General features: G+C 39.3%; 1 pseudogene; it reads left to right on the top strand.

Moving 5' to 3' along the window:
- Positions 1-538: 538 nt before the first annotated feature.
- LOC127214151 (E3 ubiquitin-protein ligase MSL2-like) lies at positions 539-5214 on the top strand (annotated as a pseudogene).
- Positions 5215-6681: the final 1467 nt, after the last annotated feature.

Raw genomic sequence — 6681 nt, 5'->3', positions numbered from 1 at the left:
CCACACCCACCACTGCCTAAGCTCTTGGCACTCAACTCCTGCATGGTAGTCCTTATCATACCACTGGCTCTTTGCAGGCACTGCAATGGAGTAAGGGCCCCTGGCTGGAGATATGGGTATTCACCTGGAACCCATCAGGTCCATACTGATGCTCTGCAGCTCCATCCAGAGGTAAATCTGGTGCCAGATATGCTGCTCAAGCCCAGGCCACCAGGTAGCTACAGGGCTAAACCAAGTGCCATTCCAGGCCAGATCATACAATGTGGCCACCTTGGTTGAACTTGAAAGCTGGTTGCTCACTAGTTTCCTCTCTCTTTGGTCTGCAGGACTAAGGGACAGAGGAGGGGCACCGAGGCCCCATGTGTAGGAGGAAGCTTTAGCTTTGCACACTCGCATGGATTTTAGTTGCTTCTTTGGCCAGTGGTTCGGCTCAGATTTCTCCTAATAGTTGTAAACTCGCCATTGTTCCCTGGCTGCTCAGAAACTTGCATCCGGATTTTTTTTTCAACTGAGAGCCATTGGTGTTCAAGTTTTGGCAATGAACCCTGTGAATGCTACTGCTCTCTACATTTCCGCCAGCCGCCTAGTGCTCAACCATGACCCTGGAGACCCCAAGGCATTTCAAGAGATTATCAGTATCCTGCCTTACTTGCGACAGTCCCTCTCTTGCTGTGTTTGTGGACATTTGCTACAAGATCCTATTGCACCCACCAAATCCACCTGTCAACACCATGTCTGCAAAACTTGTAAAGGCAAGAAAATGATGATGAAACCTTCATGTAGCTGGTGCATAGACTATGAGCACTTTGAGGAAAACAAGCAGTTAAGCATCCTAGTAAACTGCTACAAGAAACTATGTGAATATATAACCCAGACAAGACTGGCACAGGACATAAGAGAAGCAGTTGACTGTTCTTCTGATATTTTAGCTTTACTCAATGAAGGATCATTGTTTTGTGAGGACACAGAGAAACCTTCAGACTCATGCTTCACTCTGTGTTTGACACATTCCCCTTTACCTTCAACCTTATAACCCACAGCAGATCCCCATGCTAATTTATCTCCAACGTCTGAAAGCACCCTCAGCATTGCTATTGACAGTTCTGTTGTCAATGGTTTGCCTAATTACAAAGGACTTTCAATAGATAGATTTGGTATAAATATCTCCTCACCAGAACATCCAAATATGATTGACATGTGTAATACTGTTGATATAAAAACTGAGGACCTGTCTGAGAGCCTGTCACCTGTCTGTGACATGGTAACCACTGATTTGTGCTCCACAGTTATTGATATCTGGAGTTTCAGTGAAGAGACAAAACCTGGTGACTCTTTTTTGCTGAGTGATGAGGAAGTAATCTGCAGTTTGGAGACTGTTTCAAATACAGAAGTTAGATGTCCTAATTTGTATACAAATTTGGAAGCCACTGTATCCAATGAAACTTTTTTGAAGCTTTCTTGCAAGTCTCTTAACCATAATATTTTTATGTCTACCAGCTCTACACCTCATGTGTTAGCAAGTACAGCAGCAACTCCAAAGGTAGCAAAGTTGAATCGAAAAAGAACTAGATCTGAAATTGACAGTGAAAAAGTTCAGCCACTTCCAATTTCTACCATTATCAGAGGCACAACACTTGGGGCTTCTGCTCCTGTGACGGTGAAGCATGAAAGGAAAATCATCCTTCAACGTATAGCTACAGTTTCCAATGGAGGCATAACACCCAAGACCACTAAAAGTGTACTTTTATCTACTAAAAGCATGAAAAATAGTCATGAACATGGATCCTAGAAATCCCACTCTAAACCCAAGCCAGGTATTCTTAAAAAAGACAAGGCAGGAAAGGCAAAGATTCTTAATCATCATGTCATGCCAGGAAGTCCTACCATGACTGTGTACAAAAAGCCTCAGGGAAGGAAAGGATGTAAATGTGGGCATGATATGCAAAATCCAAGTAATCTTACATGCAGCAGACAGTGCTGCCGTTGTTACTCTAACCAGAGAGCCTGCGTACATTGCAGATATTGTGTCTGCCAGAACTCCTACATGGCCAATGGGGAGAAAAAGCTGGAGGCATTTGCTGTTCCAGCAAAGGCCTTGGAGCAGAACAGACTCACATTGGGTGTTAATGTGACCAGCAATGCTGTGCGCAACACAAGTACCAGTACCAGTGTACCAATGTCACAGGGTCCCCAGTAATGACATTTGATGGGAGATGCCACTATGTAAATATGTTTCTCATACTGGTTAATGAATAAAGCACTGTTGGCCAATAGGAAAGAAAGATAATAGGGATTAGGAGACAAGGAGGATGGATGAATTAGGAAGGAGGAGTCAAGATGGAGAGTCTGGAGAGAACAGAACCACAGTTCCTCTGCTCTTGGTAAGACGACATGGAAATACATAGAAATGGGTTAATACTTAAAACAGAGCTAGCCGATGAGAAACTAGTAACTGGCCAACAACATAATATCAAATACCGAGTCTCAGTGTGTTAATTGGGGCTGGTGCGGCTGCAGGACAAGACTGGCAGCAGCAGAAAAAAACCACACTCCCTTACATATGGTGCCCACTTATTATTTAACAAAAGCTTAAAAAGGTTTTAGAACAGAGACAAACAAGGTTTTTTGGTAGCAGTGTTTTTCTTCATTGGACTCTGCTTTGTGAGAGACAATTAGATATTTGTACGGCTCCTTTAAGGGAAGGTTCCTGACTCAGCAAAAGCCGCAATAAAACCACATGGCTTTATAGAATCGCAGCTAACAATGTATTGCTGTGTATGAGAGATGGCAATGGCAGCGACCACATCTCCAAGCCGGCAGCATGTTTGCTGGATGACAGTGCAGACCAAGGCCGTGGGCACAACTTTCAGTGCTGGCGGAAAAAGTACCTGCCGCCATCTTTGGTAAACCACAGCAGGAAAAATATGACTTTCATTTCAGCAATATTGTTGTTTACCAGATAAAAGACACATGGCCAGAAAAATATAAACATTTACAGTAAAGACAAAATCATATTAAGAAAAACGTCTAAAGGTTTTCATTGTGTTTTAAAATATACATAGACGTAGGGAAAAAATTAAATGGTATTAAAAAGACAAAGAGGAACTGGGTGTGGTGGCACACAACTTTAATCCCAGAATTTGAGAGACAGAGGTAAGCAGATCTCTTGTCATTTCAAAGTAAACCAGGTATGCAGAGTAAATTCCAGGACAGATAAGAGTTACATAGAGAAACCCTGCCTCAAAAAATAAAATGTAAAAAAACAGAGTAATAATAAAGCCATGTAAAGATGAAAAGCTCAGAGAGAATCTGGTTACTATATGGTGTTATATTGTCTTTGTATCTTTTGACTGCTTAGGAAATTACAACTGTTAAAACAAATGGTGCTGGATCAATCCAATTTATATATTTTAAAAATGCTTTGACTCAAAAATTTAAGTTCAAGTACAAGTTACTGGGGAAAAGGATTTCTATTTTTGTTTCCACAGAAAATGAAAAGCTCTGGATCCCTTCCAGACTAATGTCGTTTGAGCAAGCCAGACCCCCTGAAACAGCGTACCAGATGATCCTTCATTTAAAACAGCTTGAACAAGCCAGCCTTGCAGACTACAGCCAGGATTTCTGTATCTTCTTAGGATCCCTATGACAGCGCCCCCTATCAGCAGGAAGTAATTTGGAAAGAACAACGCCCAAATTCCAAAATATTGTTTATAAATATTTGTTTTCATTTTAATGGGGTTGGTCATAAATGGTTAATGATCACAACCAATATGTTTTTAAAGGCAAAAAGGGGATTATGGTATAGATATGATTACTTTGCTTTGGAATGTATTTTCATTTATTGATCCAAATTTAAGGTCAATTTTGTGATATGTATATTTCTCCTCTTGTTTAGGTATTGTGTTTATATAGCTCACTTATAAATGTAATGTATATTGTATGTATAATGTATTACAGATTATAAATAATTACCTAGGATAGTCAAAGCTTAGAGTTAAGTTAGTTAGGTTTTTAAAGATACACAGAGATATATTTGAGAGAGATAGGAATTCTTCAAACCTTTCAAAGACCTACAGAATATGGCATTTAAAATGGTTTAGGGTTTTTCTTGACAGTGAGACATAACTGCTCCGGGCAATACCACCTGCATCAGAAACGAAGATGGACATCGAAGAAATGGGTTATGAAGTTTGCTTTCAGTATGGCAAGACTAGCCATTTGGACAAGATACTGCTCTTGTCGGGACTGTTTGACTTTATGCTGTATAAACTGGACTTTCACGACCCACAAAAAGGGACTTCTGATTCAAGATGGAAATTGCTGCAGAGTTCCTGCTTCATGGAAGAGTGCCAGACAGAGAAAATTACTGACGGATTGCCAGTACAAGAAGACAGTTTAAAGTTTCCTGCTTTACTGAAGAGTCTTCCAGACACACTATGGAATATGGGCTGAAGTTGGAAGATTACAGAAGAACTTCAGGTGACTGACAAGGCGATATATCTCCGTCATTTCTAGAGTTTATATATTATCCTTCTGTTGTCTTTGATGGAGTTGAAGACAGATAGTTATGGTTATAGTGTTCCTTAGTTAAGCTTAAAGATTAGGTACATATAGGACTTTAGACACACAAAGATAGGATAGGTGATGGAATATTTTCTTCAAATCATGCTAAATGTTAATGGACTAATTATTGTTAACTGTGATTCTTACTTGGTAACTGTTGTGCTATATATTTTGCTATGTTAAGGTTAAAACACTTCTTTTCATTTTAGACAGAAAAGAGGAGATAATGGGAGAAGCCATTATGTATATATGTTTCTCATACTGATTAATGAATAAAGCACTGTTGGCCAATAGGGAAGGAAGATAGGAGGGACTAGGAGACAAGGAGGATAGAGGGAAGTAGGAAAGAGGAGTCAAGATGGAGAGTCTGGAGAAAACAGAACCGCCGTTCATCCACTCTAGGTAAGACCACTTGGAAATACATAGAAATGGGTTAATACTTAAAACAGAGCTAGCCGATAAGAAACTAGTAACTGACCAACAGCATAATATCAAATACAGAGTATCAGTGTGTTAATTCGGGCTGGCGCAGCGGCGGGACAAGGCTGGCAGCAGGAGGAAAAACCTTATTCGTTACAGACATTTTTAGCTGCCAGTAAAAATGATAACAAAAGATTGAATGAATCTATGGATATGAGATTTGAATGTTAACTCAGTGACTTGAAGCCTACACCTGGTAGGAAATAGATACAGTTTTATGGCAGCTATGATTCTGTTGGTTTAACTTGCCGGAGTTCCTGCGTATAAATCGCTTGAATCGAGTGTTTCCATTGCTAAGTTATATGTGTTAGTGTCTTGGAATCAATGTGCATACAATGCAGGAGTAACCCTACTATTATATGTTCTCAGTTCTTACAGAACCTCATAGTTTGAGAACAAATGCTGATGCAAGATGCAACTGATTTATACAAAATGAACTTTGTCAAAGAAAAAAACAATAACTGTAGTGGGATATTCACTTTGTCTCCTTCTGTGGCCCCACCCCCAATGGGCGTGGTCAGTGAATGGAGGCATGTGTTCGTATCCCACTTCTGACACCAGATATTGTGGTCAAATAAGGATGAGGATAAACAAATAGGCCGAATAGATGTTTATTCAGGGAGAAATAACTTACAACTTAGACAGATGAACACCAGCAAGTTTCACCAGATGCTCTCCTCTCCTTGACCCATCAGCAAGAGAGTGTTCCCCCTGCTCCTCCTCAGAACTCCTTCCACAGGTTCCTTCTGCCCCTGGCTCCACCCCCCAATGGGCATGGTCAGTGCCACAGAAAGAGACAATGTGAATATCCCACTACAAATAACCTCATTGTTTTTGATCATGCTTTTAGCATAATCAAAGTTGATGTTTAAATATAAGGAAGTGGCATCTAGTAAGTTCATAAAGATTGTTCCAGTTTTTGTTTTGTTTTAATAGTCATTAGTTTATCAGGAGACTTGGTGCAGCCTTCTGATTTCTGATGCCACAGAGAAATTTCTCCTGATGAAAAGCTGATGTGACCACCTCTACTTTTGCACTGACATAATACCACGTCTGACCATGAAAATTGGTTACTGGCTTGTATGTAGCAGCTCTTAAATCAGCAGCATGAACAGTATTATGAAAAAAAATTAACCACTCATTAGGATGTTTTAAGAAATGTGTCTTTTAAAAGAAATCTCTCTTTAAAAAGTGAACAAATAAATTCTGTCAGACCACTAATGTTAAGCTGTTTATGCTTTACTTATTTATGAGTTCAGCCCCCTTTCTTATTTTCTGACTTACTTCTATGACAAAATTTTAATTCCTTTCACTTGAGCAATGTTCTACTTGTTAAATAAAGAGTTGTTTTATTCTGTTCATAATTGAATTTATATAGTTCATGACATATTTTGTAAAATATAAAAAGACTTAAAAATTGGGTTCTACTTAGAATAATTTTGGAATAATGCCCCAAATGTGCCCAGATTCATGCACTATATTTATAGCCATTGATGATCCGTTTATTTGCCGCAGGCATTACATTGAATATGCTCCCTTTTTCTTTGTTTTTTTTTTTTTTTTTTTTTTTTTTTTTTTTTGAAGGGTGCTGTTGTTAAGGAAGGCTTCTTTATGAAGGACTTAATAAAATGTCTTTGA

The sequence above is a fragment of the Phodopus roborovskii genome, unplaced genomic scaffold (assembly GCF_943737965.1).
Source record: "Phodopus roborovskii unplaced genomic scaffold, PHOROB, whole genome shotgun sequence".
Lineage (NCBI taxonomy): Eukaryota > Metazoa > Chordata > Mammalia > Rodentia > Cricetidae > Phodopus > Phodopus roborovskii.
Note: the sequence above shows the minus strand (reverse complement) of the source record. Positions and strands in the feature narration are given on the sequence as shown.